The sequence below is a fragment of the Musca autumnalis genome, unplaced genomic scaffold (assembly GCF_047663935.1).
Source record: "Musca autumnalis isolate F117 unplaced genomic scaffold, ASM4766393v1 scaffold_1, whole genome shotgun sequence".
NCBI classification, from domain to species: domain Eukaryota; kingdom Metazoa; phylum Arthropoda; class Insecta; order Diptera; family Muscidae; genus Musca; species Musca autumnalis.
In genome coordinates, this window is record NW_027411644.1 from 250,182,026 (window position 1) to 250,199,341 (window position 17,316).

Here is a 17,316-nt window from a genome sequence, read left to right on the forward strand (position 1 = left end):
CAGAAAATTTGTCCCATAAGCCAAATTAAAAAAATATTTCCATTCCTCTCTATTTGTTTCTTTGCTTTTCCAATTTTGAAAACCGCGTTCTTCGATCTCGCCTTTCAATTGTTCGCTCAATCGAAGTCTTGACCTGCCTATTCTGCGTGTACCGCCATGCGTCCCGTATTTATACGCATTTTAGCGGGTTCACCATTGCTGATTATCATGACATGGACTAGCCAACGTAATCGTTGTATTTCGATTAACCATATTGATGTCGTTGTATAGCAGATACAGCTCGTGGGTCATAGGACTCACAGTGGTTCAGAATCGTTTTTCTAGGTAAAAAATCTGTAATTTTGGAACTGATAGAGCTATTTTCGATTCTTGAAAACAGTGAACTCAACATCTGTTATAGTTTCCAGGAAATAGCTATTTCATTCTCCAGAACATTTCAAAAATTACGTATTTTCCAAAATTGTGAACATATTTTCGTTTTTAGCTTTCAAAATTTTGACCTAATTTTTTGTTTCCTTAGTTTCAATATGATTACTATCAAATCTCATATAGAAATTAAAATTGGTGACGACAAAAATTTGAGGTTTTGGCCAGGAAAATCGATTTCTAAACCACTGTGCTACGTCGACATTCACCGTCCACGCAGATTGGCCAGTATATCTTTCGAAGAACTTTTATTTCAAACACACAAAGCACTGCCGTATCTGTTAGCGGAAGTACCTATTCTTCGAAACCATCCAAAGCCACATCTCGTAAAAAATAACACTTTATAAAACACTGATAGTATCAGTATTAGTATACTACCTCAAAATTTTAGGTACCAACATCCGCAGTTGGTGCGAAATCTGTGCTCGTATTATTCTTCGATACTACCAATTTGGTTTTATCGCCGTTCATTGCCAGGCCGACTTTAGCAGATTCTTTTTTGACTTTTTGAAAGGTATAAGTTACTTCCTTTACCGATCGACCAACGATGTCAATGTCGTCGGCATAAGCAAGTAACATGTGGATGTTTGTATATATTGTCCCACTTCTTTTGACATTCGCATCTCGTATAACCTTTTTCAACAGGGATCACACGACAGGCCGCCTCCTTGTCTGAAACCTCTTTTGGTAGTTAATTGTTCAGAGAGGTTCTTTTCTATTTTAACTGAGGGCAGGGTATCAGTTAGTGTCATCTTACAGAGCCGAATGAGCTTTGTGGGAATACCAAATTCAGACATGGCTTGGAATATCTTTGAACGTATAGGACTGTCGAATGCTGCTTTATAATCGATAAAAAGTTGATAAATGTGCATCTTTAGGGTCTTTTCCAGGATTTGCGGCGAGGTAAACATCTGGGTGATGGTAAATTTGCCAGGTCTAAAGTAGAATTGGTATGGTCCAATTATTCCGGTGACCATAGGCTTTAATATGGAGCAGACGTATGCCCCTATGGTTTGAGCATCCGTCGGTTTATAGCCGTTTTGCCTCATCTTGTTCGGGCGATATACACTCAATAACATATTGTTACGAAAGTAACTGTTGTATTTGAATTATTTTACATGAATTTCTATTAATTTATTTACTTGAATTGTAACGTAAATTTTTGTTAAGCATTTAGTTTATTTGTATCAGTTTTGCAACAACAACTATTTTTGGAGTTTACTGCAATCATGAAATTTTTGTTTAGTCTTAATTTACTCTGTTTACTAAGTAAATTTTACTTAGTGATTGTTATGCTGTATTCTCTCTTTCTTTCTCTCTTATTTATTTGGACTATTCTTTTATGTGACGTCATTCATTGTAACCACTGCTCCTCTCCCTTATTAACTACCTCTGTCCAAATTAGTTGTTTACATTAACTCGTCTGTTTGTATACTAATATGTGCTTATGTGTTGTCGCGTGATCATTGTGGAACATTCTACGTTAAGGAGACTAGAACAGTTTTTTATCAGCGGGCACTTCGTCAGTGTCAAGCTTAAGTGTTTTCCCGTTTTGTGATAATCGCATTTTAATGTTTGCGCCACAACTGCGTGAAGCTGACTGAAGAAAATATTTTTATTTTTACTTGAATTATTAGTAATAGTATATAGAATATATTTGCAAAACTTTAGAGGAATGTCTGTTGGAACATAAAAGTTATAGAGGATTTTTTAAAAATAGAGTTTTGTCAATTTGTTCCATATCCACACTTATGACAAAAATGTAAAATATTGTAAATCACATGGAACAAAGTAAGAAAAACATTTTCACATCTTTGCCTCAATAAATTCAAGCAAATCGAAAATTAAAGTTCTAGTTTTTTAAATGTGTTTCTATATTTGTAAGTTATTAAAATATTAATTAGATGCCTGAAGAAAACATACGCTTTCGAGTCGAAAAGTGTATATCTCGGAAACAGAGCAGATAGGGAAAAAACCGACCAAAAATTCAGAAAGAGCCGAAAACCCTAGAAACCACCTATATCTCAAAAAGAAAAAAATGACGTATGGAACCTGTAAGCATGACTCCGACGACTTATAAATACGGCTGGGCGATAGAGTAGTATTTCCGACAGCGACTAAAAATCGTCAGTGTAATCTAAAGAAGTAAAGAATAACCTGAATATAGTAAAGCTGTGGGCCTACTAGAGTCAGCTGTGTGCTATTAGAGAAATATAGTCTTGCGTGAATAATCAATGCCAATAAAGCATTGTAGAATCGTAATCCAAAAACGAACCCTCGGTTTATTTGGTACTAACTAGAATAAAACAACATCTACACGGAATTAAGTTAAACTCTAATTCCGAAACAATATTTTGGATCGGGCATCGGATTAGATTTGTGGTATCGTTGTCTTCTTATATAGTACTTGGTACCAAGAGATTTAAAAAATGTTCTTTCTATACCCTGAACACACTATCTGTGCTGATATGTTATCGGAAAGAGAAGTGTTTTCACTAAGCAGTTGGGCCAGTTGAGTGGAATATGCTGTGGCCATTTGTTGCGACTGTAACTTATCGATGCCCAACTTCCGTGTTGTATCTGTTTGTACTTTATTTGATAAATTTAATCAGGTACGTATCTTTGATACAGGAAGTGAGTTGAGACGACGTTTGCTTCTCGGAATGTTCGTACGTCCAACACGTTTGGTGATCTATCACAACATGATGACTTTGAATTTTGATGTGGTAGCAATAGAGCTAGCAAAAAATCGATAGTATCGAATATTTTTTTAAAAATTAAATTCAATAGTTTTGTCTATCGATATTATCGCATTGGAAACCACTAACTTAAAATCTATTGAAATTAGTAGAATTTACGCGGCTAGTAAAAAGTAAAAATGTTTCGGAAAAGTAAATTGTACTTTTGTTTCTTTTTATTAAATAAAATGAATTGTTTTTTTTTCTCCTTTATATTTCTGTGAAGTACGTGTGCAAAATGTCAACAAAAGCATAGACATTTCCGCCATTTTTATTTCCATTATGGTGATGACAAATTAACGATGATATCGATAGCTATCGATTTTTTTAAATAAAATATAGAAAATATCTAAAGTTGGGAATATCGATAGTTTGACAGGTCCATGTAGCAACCACGTGACCTTATGAATGTCAAGATGCTTAAATCTTTTGCTGCTAACTATCATGTTTTGTTTGCCGCTGCGAAGTCCATCTGCGACATTCCGTTGTCCGAAACTTCAAAGATCTTTCCTTTTTTATGCATTTCACCATAATATGGAGGGTATAATTAATTTTGTCATTCGGTTTTTAACACATCGAAATATTCGCTGAAAACTCTATAAAGTATGTATATTCTCGGCATAAAATTCAAAGTAGGAATAGCCATATCCGTCTGTCCGTCCGTCGCACACTGATCGAAACCACTGATCTAGCGGCGCGAAAGTAAAAAAATCGAACTATAAAATTGCGAAATATTTTCCATTGTATCGATTACAGACACTTTGCTGACAAAAATTTTGTTTTTTCATTTTTGTTGTTGTAAATATTCACTCTGTTATTCACTATCAAACGCAAGAGTTTTTGTTGCATCAGATTTTAAAAAATTGTTGCAAAAAATTAACTTCATATTTGTTTAAATGTTAAATAAATTAGTAATGAAAATTGACAAGATGTATTTTTAATTAATACCAGAGGGTGTGATTTAAATTATAAAAATTAGTTTGGGGTCTGGAAGTACTTAGTTATATAGCAATAAATTTTCAAAAAATTAAATTTTTTAGTGTTTTTATGGGTTGTACGCGCTTGTTCCATAGAGTGCATCTTGTAAACTTGGCCGACCTTAGGTCCGATTATTTTTTGGGGAATGAAATTGGACTCTCTGGGGCTGCAAATATTTGCAAATCATTTGATGACTGCACTTTTAAAATACGGGATTTTTGCATGAAATTCATACAAATTTAGCCTGTCATTTGTATGAGAGCTAAATCAAAATATGGACCCAGGGACGTACGCAGGATTTCATTTCGGGGGGGCACAATTGGCCAAAAATCATGAAATTAAAAAATGTTGTGTAGCGTTACATAAAGCTATTTTAAATGGTTTTTAGTTTATTTTATATGAAATATTGACGCAAAGTATATAATTTCAATAGAGAGAGTTTACAATATTATAGTTATAAGTTTGAAATTCGGAACAGAGTAAAATGCAGCATATCATAATACGTTCAGTATAGTCCCCATACAAAAGTTACGCCTGGTATTTTGAAGTTTTTAACCAAATTCTCCAACAGAATTGACACAATAACTAAAAAATTTTTTAAATGAATATTACACATGTAGGTTTACGTTTTGGTGTATCCCAGAATTTTTAACCACAGTAGCTCTTTTTTGGCATTTACGCTTCCATTTCAAAGATTTACAATATTTCTTATTCTTCAAAGTACATAGTCCCATTAAAAAAGTTTTGTGCTATTTTTGCCTTATTAAGTTATCAAATGGACACATTTTACCGCGAGGACTGATGCTGATAAGAAGATCTGTCTAAAAAAACCTATTAAAGTTATTTGTATACCATAAATTAATTGGAATAAATAACTCCAAAAAAAAAAGAATTACTCGAATCCCCGAGTGCAGATTAGACATGTAGCGAACATTTCCAATCAAACATTGCCAGCTATTGTAAGAAAATAATATTCTTTTATGTCATAAAAAACACGAAAACTTTACTATTTTACCAGAAGTTATAGAGTCCATGCAACTGAAAAATTCAGAAAATAACATTTATGGTCTGTTCCAGTACTGCAAGAATCTACTCATTTTCAGTAGTAAAAATTTGTAGATTCTTGAAGGTTCTGGAACAGGCATTTAGAACAGAAAACATTTTATCAGGAGTCGGGCGATACCAACTACGATTCACATACTACGAATTCTACACGCAGTACTGTTTGGGACTACGAAACCCACATTCGGGCTCTGCAAAATTTTAGCTAAGTCCTGACAAAATAGGTTAAGTCGGAAAAACTCCAACTGATATCCCAATGGTTGTTCCGCCTTATTTCTACCTTAATTATACGATTAGATGTTTATGAACTCGATGACATTTAAAACTTTCCAAGGACTATGACCAAAGATTATGCACTTCAAGTAAAAAAGAATCAGTCTTAAATGTATATACTTTTATCTATAGACAGATTGAATACGGGTTTCATAACCAATATCTCTGTCCTAAAAATTGTGTAGTCAGGGAGTTTTAGAATTTCGTTGTCTTTTTAGGACGTATACACTTTCCGACAAAAATATCGAAACATTTGGGTATAGAACTTCACGATTGTGAGCGTTGCGAATAAATGTTTATGTTGTGATCATAAATTTGACTTCGATAAGAGCGCAAAAGTTTTGCACTTTTGTGGAGAAGATACCTGCAAGAATGTTCCATTTCGGAAATGGACCTAACTTTGGAAGTCATTCCTTTTGATAGTTATCGTGTCAATCCGTCATTTTAGTCAGTCATGGTAAGATTTAGAGCTTTTGAACCGTTATGTCAGGAAGCATCGACTTACCCACGAAAAATAGAATATCGCTGTAAACAAGACCGCAAGGAGTAGCATTGGCAAACATGTCCAATGGATTCCTGAACAGCCCTTATATTGCACTTATTTTGAAATTTTGTGAAGGAAGTATCCAAAGATGTTGTCCCATATAGACTGTCTTGGTACTTGATATCAGGGTTTCGGAGTCGGCTTCTTTCACGACTCCAGACTCCGGAGTCGACTCCGGGGGTATTTTTCAATACCTCTTAAAATGAATAAAATATGTACAAGTTTCCAATTTTTTCCTATATGTTGCCTTTTTCCAAGATATTCTTTCAAAGAACATTCGCTCTAATATTATGCTAAACTATAAAACTTGCATATAATTCCTGAACTTATCCCATTGAAATGAGAACTAAATAAAACTGAAGTTAAGTTCTACTGGCACCCTTTTCACGTGTGAAAATCTTTAAGCTTTGAACATTGTCAGCTATAAACAAAATTGACATATATAAGAAACATATGTGAAACTAAAAGATAAGAATTCTCCATTAAGGGTCAGTTTATGTACGTCGATAAGAAAATGAATGCGTAGGAAACACTACCAAATTTCAGTGTGTTTTTCAAATTTGTTTTTTGTTTTGGAGCAAAACAAAGGAAATAATATTTCCAAAACTCAACTGACTGTAAAAAATATTCCGTAAAACTCTGTATTCCATTCAACAGGCATATTGACATGGCAAAATCGTCATAGAAATTAATTATGGTGAAGGTCAAATGATAGTAAATATCCTCTGTCTCATCATACAACTGAATATAATATATTTTCTGCCTACATAGTTTGCTTATAATATAAATAAATGAGCCAACAACATTTTTTGTTCATATATTTTTCATATAAGAATAAAATAAATAAATATAGAAAACGAATTTGCCCGGAGTCGGAGTCGAGTTATTTTTTCCGACTCAGACTCCGACTCCAGCAAAATTGCTCGACTCCGACTCAGACTCCGGCTCCGACTCCGAAACCCTGCTTGATATACGTATGTACGTTCGGAAGTAATTTTAGGATGTTCAAAGTTTCGGTGAAATCGGATATTGAAATTTAGTATGGGAGGTAACGGAAGGAGTGAACCGATATAATCCATATTCGAACTTAATCTATGTCTCGGAGAAATCGATTTGGAACTTTGACAAAGGTAGACTTGTGAGAAAAAAGGTGTGGACCGATATGACTAAAAGTTTGGTTGATCCGTTCGAGAGTTATCATGCGCTCGAGCCAGATAGATGAAAGAATTGGGCTAAATCGACACTAAATTATTTGAAGCGGATTTTCTCGAAACATATGAGATGTCAAAGGCCATTATTTCCATGAGGTAAATTTTTATCGTTAGCCTAAAGCCCGAAATTACAGCAGATTTTAATACCATTTAACCAATGTTTGAGCATTAATTTTGTTCGCGGTTGTTTTCAGCTACAACTTTGTTAATGATAGGATAAAATGCAGTTGGGTATGCTACTTATAGCAGATATTAGCAGTTTATGACGCACAACAATAAATTTTTCTCCATAAAATAAATAATAAAAAATTAACGTAGTAAAACAATTTTCTTATTGGTTTTAGAGATATGCTCCACGGAAAACACTTGATATATAGTACATTTTGTCCAGTAAACATGTCATTTCATGCACTTCCAATCCGCACAATACTAAACACGTAATTTTTTGAATACAGAATGAGTTTAAAGCCTCAATACCTTTATATTTATTAAAGAATTCCTCGACCCTTTATTATTTGATAATGAAATTACATGAGAAAAAGAAGTAATACAGATTTCACTGGAAGTTTTCTCAAAAAGAGTATTCAAACAAAAAATTTTAAATATTTCTTAGACAACTTGTTCATAAAGTACATTTTTAGTACATGACATACAGACACAATCTAAGTTATCATTTGAAAATTCCAAAAGTAAAAAATTATTTTAGTGAAAAAACGTAATAGTTTCTTAAAGTAGCTCAAAAAATTTTAGTCGACTAAACCATTTCGGGGGGGCCCGGGCCCCCAGTGCCCCCCCCCCCCCCCCCCTGCGTACGTCCCTGTATGGACCTATCTTGAGAAATGTTTGCAAGGAGGAGTTCTACCCTCGGAGACACTATAATACTATATTATAGCTAAAATATATTATTAAATATGGGATAACAAGTACAAATTCAACGAATCGGGGGTACCATAAAAGGGGCTACATCGAAACATAAATCCGTATTGAAAAATTTTTGCAAGAAGATTTTATAAGCAATGAGAACACGGAATGCAAAATTACAGCCAAGTTGAATTAAAAATGTGGTCATGATATTCAAAATACCTTCAATTGGGAGGTACGGATACATGGGGGCTATATCAAAACGTGGACCTATGTTCATAATTTTTAGTGGAAATATTTTGTGACCACTAGGAACCCTAAGTACCAAATTACAGCTAATTTGCTATGAAATTGTGGCTTAAATCCTCAAAATACCGAAAATCGGAAGGTACCGTTATATGGGGGCTATACCAAAACATTAGCCGATATTTGGTCATATTTGGCCCATTATTACCCACAGGTACAAACTGATTTTGTGCAAAATTTCAGTGAAGTATCTCAATTCGTTTGCAAGTTATGAATTTCGCGCCGCTATATCAGTGCTTTCGACCACCGTGCGTCGGTTAAAAGCAAAATACAGCCCGCAATTTTTAAGACAGAGCTTTGTAATTTGGTGTAGAAGTTTCTATTACTCTTAGGATGGTTGGTTATTGAAAATGGACTATATCGGCCCACGTTTTGATAAAACGCCCTTGAACAGTACCTCCCCATATTTGGTATTTTATAGGTTTAATCTCATTATTATACCGAAATGGCTGAAATTTGGTATTTAATCTTCTTGAGGGCACCTGAAATTTGTCGGTAAAGGTCCACGTCTTCATACAGCCCCCATAGACCGGTACCTCCCGATTTTCGGTATTTTGAAGGTTGTGTCCTCAGTACCCCACCGAAATGGCTGAAATTTGGTATTTAGTCTTCGTTGGGGGTGCAAAATTTTCCACCTGAAATTTGTCGGTATAGATTAAAGCCATCATATAGCCCCCATAGAACAGTAACTCCTGATTTCTTGCATTTTTCAGGTTATGGCCTCTACAGCCCACCGAAATGACTGAAATGTGGTATTTAGTCTTCGTTGGAGGTACACAGCTTTCCACCTGAAATTTGTCGGTATAGGTCCACTTCTTCGTATAGCCCACATAGAATGGTACCTCTCGATTTTCGGGGTATAAAAGTGCCCAAATTAAATTTTTCCGTGTTCATATAGCCCCCGTAGAACAGTCCCTCCAAAGTTTTGGTATTATGAAGATTTTGGCTCCAATATCCCACCGGAATGGTTTAAATTTATTATTTAGTCTTCGTTGGGAGCATACATCATTCCACCAGAAATTTGTCGGTGGACACACGCCTTCATACAGACCCTAAAGAATGGTACCCTCCGATTTTCGATATTCAACCGGAATGACTGAAATTTGGCATTTAGTCTTTGCTAAAGGTACAAGACATTTATACATGTACAAAAGTATCTCTTGCAAAAATAAGACAGTATAGGTTCATCTTTTGGTATAGATTTTAGTGATATTTTTCTACCGAATTGGTCGTTAATTGGATTTTTGTGTTCCCAGAAGAGAGGAAACTTACTCGCAAACAAAGTGTCCATATATATCCAGGTTTAAGTGTCCATATATATCCAAAGTTCGTATAGTCAAATACTTCACAACTACAAATTTGTAATTTCTTTAATATAAAGGCAACATCTAATATCTCAACCTAGTGCTGATAGACTCAACATATATGTACATATGGTTCATATTGTTCTGCTATGAATACAAGACGATAACAACTACAGTGAAAATCTTTAGAAGAAACGGTAATTTACAATAAATAATACAAAATAAAAGAATTAATAAATAAAAAGCAGCAAAATTTGTCTCTGCTTTGTTTGGTGGTGTGTGGTGATTGTTATTCAACCAGTATTTTTTTTTTTTTTTTGCTTTATGAAAGGCGTTCTTGAAATGGAGAAATTTGATTCTTGGCAAGACTTTATGAACACTATTCCTGAAATACAGTAATTTTTTCTGTGTAATATGTTTCTTTGGTCTGCTCGTCCATGCCTTGAGTGGGAGCATGACCGCAAATAAAACTGTATTTAATTCACCGGGGGAAACCTGAGACCAGTTATTTTTACATCTGACTAACTACAAATCCGCTACCAAACTCATGCTTTGTCACCTTTAGGTGTTGTTGTGACGCATTTCCCGATCCTTCATATTTCCTGTATGGCAGTAATATCGGCCTTGTGCTTTGCAATTACACTGGTTAGTGCGTGACCTGCACTTTCTCGGTACAGAGTTGGAACATTCCAGGTGCAGATTTGAAAATCATGATACTTAAAACGTTTGCGGGGTCATCAACATTAAGGGTATTTGTTTCTCTGTCAATCTAAGCGCCTAAGTCCTAAGCCCTCCTCCTTCTCATCCGGGCTTGGGACCGGCAATGGCAGAGTTATAATAGTTAAAGATAAAAAAGAAAATATTACAAAGTAATGGTGCACATGTAAGCGAGGGTAGTGTGTTCGGCTACAAATCAAAAGTTCGCACGATCAAATCCAACAGAGAGCGAAATAAAATAAAAATACGAAGTGTTTTGAAATTGAAATTGTTTTAGCCTATTTTTCAACTTCTAGTATAAACAGAAATTGGGTGACGTTGTGGTGTTATCGATCTGCGATCAATAAATCCACCTAATGAACCCTAAATATAAACCAGATGTTAAGAACTTAACAACTGTTCCTAAAACACAACAGCTGTTTAGAACTTAACAGCTGAATATAAATTTTGATATTAAGGATATGAATTTAAAAGAAAATAGAAACTAAGAAATGCCGTTATGTTATGTATATAAGGAGTAACAATTTGTAAATAAATCAATCAGTTTTTATCTGCCGACTTATTGGCACAACCTTAAAAACCATTGTTTTATTTAGCACTGTAAAGTGCTGCGGAAACAAACCTTGCTTAGGCGCTAATTGAGTGCCAGCATATAAATATATTTTCCTGCCAGTGGCGTTATTAAAGCGCCGGCAAACATAACCTAGGCAGGCTAACCAACAAAAAAACTTACTAAGTACCTTTTTGTTACATGGCGATCCTGCCCAACAAAGCGAAGATTCCTGTTGAACCTGCTAATCCGGCATTCATCAAACCAGGTCCAGCGCGTTTGACAATTAAGGAGTACCTAGTTCGGCAACAATAGGCGAAAGTGGAAAAACTAATGCAAATACCGGTAACCGAAAAACCTAAGCACAGGCGAGGGGGAAAAATTGTAAGGCTTAGGCGGCAATTGGCAGACTTGAAAAGCCGTGTAAATGCAGACCCTCCTCCACCATGGAACATCGCTTCGATAAATGAAATTGAATCCCAGATGCAACTTAAAAAACAAATGAGCAAGACTCAATAAAACTAATATAAAAAACAACAATACACTTTTTATCATTTATTTCTTTTCGTATATCTTGTTTTTACAGAAAGCTTATAATTAGAAACACACTTAAAATCTATACTTTTCATGCAAACATGCAATCGATATATTAAAATAAATAAATAAATATTGTAACACAAACACAAATTTACAAAATCAAGAGAAACACGAGAACTGAATATCAGCTGTTTAATATGACTACGCTGTTACACGATAAAATTCAACGGCGTCATTTCAATTAACCATTAAAGAGGTTCGCATGTAATGTTTTGTCGAACTATACCATTAAGCGTGACGGCGTCAAAATAAATATTTTAAATTAAAAACTATTGGGTTCGCACCCATCGATTTGTCTTAACACTAAAATAATTCCATACAATATTTTTACTAAATCAAATATAAGCTCTGTTCCAGAACTAAAAAGTTTTATAATTTTTACCACTTTTACACATTTTGAGTTCCCTTACACACAATTTATATGAACACAGGCTAATAATATTAATAAACATTTTTTTTTGAATCCATATGAATTAATGGAAGAATTTATAACATTTATAAATGAATTAGATACTTTGAAATCGAATTTAAAGAAAAGTATAAATAAAACTTTTTCCTATAAGTACGTAGAAGATAAGTCCGATAGACTAAAATTTATAAAGAATAGGACAAGTGAATTTTTAGATGTTGAAGAATTAACCCAATCGAGAATAAAGATAGAAACCTATTGTACGGATATAGAAAACATTTTAAAGAATCTGAACATAAAAGGAAGAAAGGAAAATTTGTCAAATATGGCCCAATTCGATATTTCGGTTGTAGGAAAAAAACCTGCAGATATTCAAGAGTGCCTACAAGTTTTTGGACGACTTTTTGACTCAAACTGAGATGTTGCATGATATGATAATAGATACTGAGAGAGAATTGTTCATTAAATACGTTTACAATTTCAAGCTATCTAGCCAGGTTAGGAGTACTCTGGGACGGGCAAATAAGCCAACAACATTTTCTGAACTACGACAAAGTTTGATCGAATCTTACCCAAACCCGAAAACACTACCGCAAGTTCTGTCAGAATTAGGGACAACAAATCAAGGAAATTTAACAGTAACAGAATTCAGAGAGCAACTTTCTGAGTTGACAGATCAATTGAGCACATTTGAAATAAACAGTCTGATTAAACCCTCTAAGGAGACTAAGGATGCAATATGTAAAATAAGCGAAAATATGGCTTTGAATGCTTTTATTAAGGGCGTTAGAACTGAATATCAGACAATTTTACTGCCTAATCCACCAAAAAATATGAATGAAGCTACTCAGAGATGCTTGAATGCTGAGAAAACTTTAAGTCTCGATGAGAAGAATGTGTATACAGTAAATAAAAACTATTCAAGCATAAACAGGAACGTTAGTTTTAATAATAGATATAGAGATGAAATGGATCAAAGCAACTATAGATACAATAACCGAGGCACTAATTACAATGGTAACCTCAACAGATACAATAATAACGATAGATATCATAACAGTAGATACACTTATGATAGGAATTACAACAATAATACTGAAGTGTATAACAGATTTGGTAATAGAGATTTTAATAGAAATTCTCATATTAGCAACAATAGGAACGCGGATATGAACAAAAACACACGTCGATATGTTCAAAAACCGAACAAAAAAAATGAAAATTATAGAGCTTATGCATATGAAGAGCAGGGAAACTGTCAGGGCCAGGAGACAGAAGAAGATGTCCAAGAAGGCCAAATGTAAAAATTTTCAAAATGAATGTAAAATAGTGCATTTATCACATTAAAATGTAAAAACACAAATAAACCACTAACGTTCTTAATTGATACTGGGGCAGATGTCTCAATATGCCAAAATAAAAACTTTAACAACATAAATATTCATGAAACCGCAAGACTTACGGGCATAACTGAAAGTGAAGTAAATTGTTTAGGAACATCTCAACTTAATCTCCAAACTGACTCAGAAGAGTTGACACATTCATTCTACATAGTTAATAACAATTTCCCAATTCCAACAGATAGAAGTATTGGACGGGATATCCTGACAAAGCACCTCTGTAGAATTGACTTCGAAACGTTCACAATAAATTTCTGTATAAACAACCATGAAATAATTCTACCAATGAATAATAAGCAACAATACCATAAAAATTTTGTAATACCACCAAGAAATGAAATAATACTACCCATTGACATAGACATTAAAGAAGACAGTATAATACTCCATAAGGAAATTTCGAATGGAGTTTTCATTGCAAACTGCATTATACCACAATATGGTTTGAAGCATATAAAAATATTAAACACTACCAATAAAACTGTGTCATTGAATTCACTTAATTTTGAGGTTGACGACCTGAAGGATTATCACATATTTCATACGATGAACTCCGAGAAAAAGAATAACGAAAGAGTTAAAATACTTCTAAACAATTTAGACGTTGGAACAGTGGATCCTAATGCTCGAGAATCAATAATCTCTATAGTAAAAGAATATAATGATATCTTTCATTTACCTGGGGATAATTTGACAGTTAACAATTTTTACTCACAAAATATCCAAACAATTGATAACACACCGGTGTACATAAAAAACTATAGGTTGCCAGAGATACAGATGCAAGAGATTAATGAACAAGTAAACGACCTAGGCAGGCAACATTACCCAGGCAGGCTTACCAACAAAAAAACTTACTAAGTACCTTTTTGTTACACGTAGGGGATGGAAGATTCCAAGGAACGGTCCTGACCGGTTTTAACATGGCAAAGCCCAGGAGTTATCTTAGTCCCTCTTTCATCTCAAGTGGACACTGACCTCCCCGAGGTGTCAGCTGGGGAACTGCGTTTAACGCCCGTTAGGTTAGTAACCTTCCCCTAGAAAAAACAGCCTACAATGAAAAAACGAAAGAAAAGAAAAACAAACCCCTCTAAAGTTGACGAACCCCGCAAACGTTTTAAGGACCATGATCTGCGAATCTGCACCTGGAATGTTCGCACTCTTTATAGAGAAGGTGCAGTCTTCGCATTGGCAGACGTACTTGAAAAGTACAAGGCCGATATTACTGTCATACAGGAAATACGATGGATTGGGAAAGGCGTCACAACAACACCTAAAGGTGACGCACTGTATTATAGCTGCTATGACGTGACATGAGTTTGGTTGCGGATTCGTTGTTAATCGGAGACTAAAACATCTGGTATCCAGCTTCACCCCAGTGAATGAAAGACTTGCTGCAATTCGAAGAAAAGCTAAATTCTTCAACATCAGCTTTATTTGCGCTCATGCTCTCACTGAAGAAAAAGACGAACAGACCAATGATATATTTTACGTGCGCTTAGAAGAAACATATGACCGTTGCCCTGCCCATGACATTAAAATAATTTTAGGCGATTTTAATGCCAAAATTGGAAAGGAGAATATCTTTGGCCCAACAGTCGGGAAATTCAGTCTCCACAGTGAAACATCTGACAATGGTATGAGGCTGATAGACTTTGCAGCTGCAAAAACATGGTAGTAAGCAGTACCAGATTTAATCATCTCGATATTCATAAGGGCACCTGGTTGTCTCCAGATCAAAGAACAAGTAATCAAATTGATCATGTTGTGATAGATGGAAGACATTTATCGAGCGTGTTGGATGTACGATCGTTCCGAGGCGTAAACATTGATTAGGACCACTACCTTGTTGCAGCAAAGGTACGTACCCGTCTAAACGTTGCAAATAAAGCACGAACAGACCAAACGCGGAAGTTGGACATCGATAGGCTGCAAACACAACAGATAACCACAGCATATTCCACTCAACTAGCCCAATTGCTTCATGCGAGCACTCCTTGTCTTGATAACATAACAACACAATGGCAAAATATTGCCCACTCCATGCAAACAGCCGCAAAATCCATACTTGGATACCAGAGGCCTCCACCAAGGAATCCATGGTATGACCAGGAGTGTCGTGCTGCTACCGAAGAGAAAAATGCGGCATATAGGGCTACTTTACAATCCGTAGCAACGCGTAGCGCACGAGAGAGATACAGGGAGAAAAGGAGAGAGGAGAAACGTCTTTTCCGCAGGAAACAGAGAGAGATGGAAAAGCGGGAGTGTGAAAAAATCGAGATGTACAGGAGCCAAAATGAAGTCCGAAAATTCTACCAAAGAGTCAAGCATCAAACTGATGGCTTTGGTACAGGCACATCCTCCTGTAGAGACCAGCAAGGTAACTGATACAGATAGTGTACTCAGGATATGGAAAGAACATTTTTCAAAACTGTTGGTATCCAATAGCAGCGAAGACGACGACGATACCACAGTCCCAATCCCAGAAGATGGTATTGAATGTATACCGCCCAGCCAAGATGAGGTAAAGACAGCAATATTTCGGCTGAAGAATAATAAGGCAGCAGGAGCCGATGGCTTACCAGCCGAGCTGTTCAAAACCGGAGGCGACACGCTGATAAGGTATATTCATCAGCGAGTTAGCACCATCTGGCAAGAGGAACGAGTACCCGACGATTGGAACCTGAGTATCCTGTGCCCCGTCCACAAGAAGGGAGATAAGACTGTATGCTCTAACTATAGGGGCATAAGTCTACTCCCTATTGCCTACAAGATTGTGTCAGGGATATTGTGCGAACGACTAAAGCCTATGGTCAACGAGATAATTGGACCACACCAATGCGGCTTTAAACCTGGCAAGTCCACCATTGACAAGATATTTACCCTGCGGCAAATCCTGGAGAAGACCCAAGAGATGCAGATCGACACCTACCACCTCTTTGTCGATTATAAAGCAGCCTTCGACAGCCCGCTGCGTTCAAAGGTATTCCAAGCCATGTCTGAATTTGGTATCCCCGCAAAGCTCATCCGGCTTTGTAAAATGACTTTAACTGACACGAGGTCCTTAGTTAAAATAGGAAAGAACCTCTCCGAAGAGTTTGGTACCAAAAGAGGTTTCAGACAAGGAGACAGCCTTTCGTGTGATCTCTTCAACATCCTGCTGGAAAAGGTTATACGAGAGGCAAACGTCAAAAGAAGTGGCACAATCTACACCAATAGTCACATGTTACTTGCTTATGCTGATGATATAGACATCATAGGCCGATCAGTAAAAGAAGTAACTGATACCTTTATGAAGGTCGAAGGAGAATCTGCTAAAGTGGGTCTGGCGTTAAACGGTGAGAAGACCAAGTTGATGGTGTCGACGCCTAATGCGTCCATTGAGCTCGGACCAACTGTGGAAGTTGGTTCCTATAATATTGAGGTAGTAAAAGACTTCGTCTACCTCGGCACCTCCGTAAACACAACAAACGACATCAGTTGTGAAATAAAAAGAAGAATTGTATTGGCCAACAGATGCTACTTTTGTTTAAGTAAGCAGTTTAAAAACAAAGCCACATCTCGTCAAAGAAAAATAACGCTCTACAAAACACTGATACTACCCGTGCTGATGTATGGCTCCGAAGCCTGTGTACTTGCGCAAGCAGACATGGCAGTGCTTGGTGTGTTTGAGAGAAAAATTCTTCGAAAGATCTACGGACCAATCTGCGTTGACGGTGAATATCGACGTCGCATGAACCACGAGCTGTATCTGATGTACAACGACATCAATATTGTTAAACGTATCGAGATGCAGCGATTGCGTTGGCTAGGGCATATCATAAGAATGAGCGATGATGACCCCGCTAAAAAGGTGTATAAACACGGACCGCTTGGCGGTGCACTCAGAATTGGCAGGCCAAGGAATAGATGGCGCAAAAAAGTGGATGATGGATGAGAT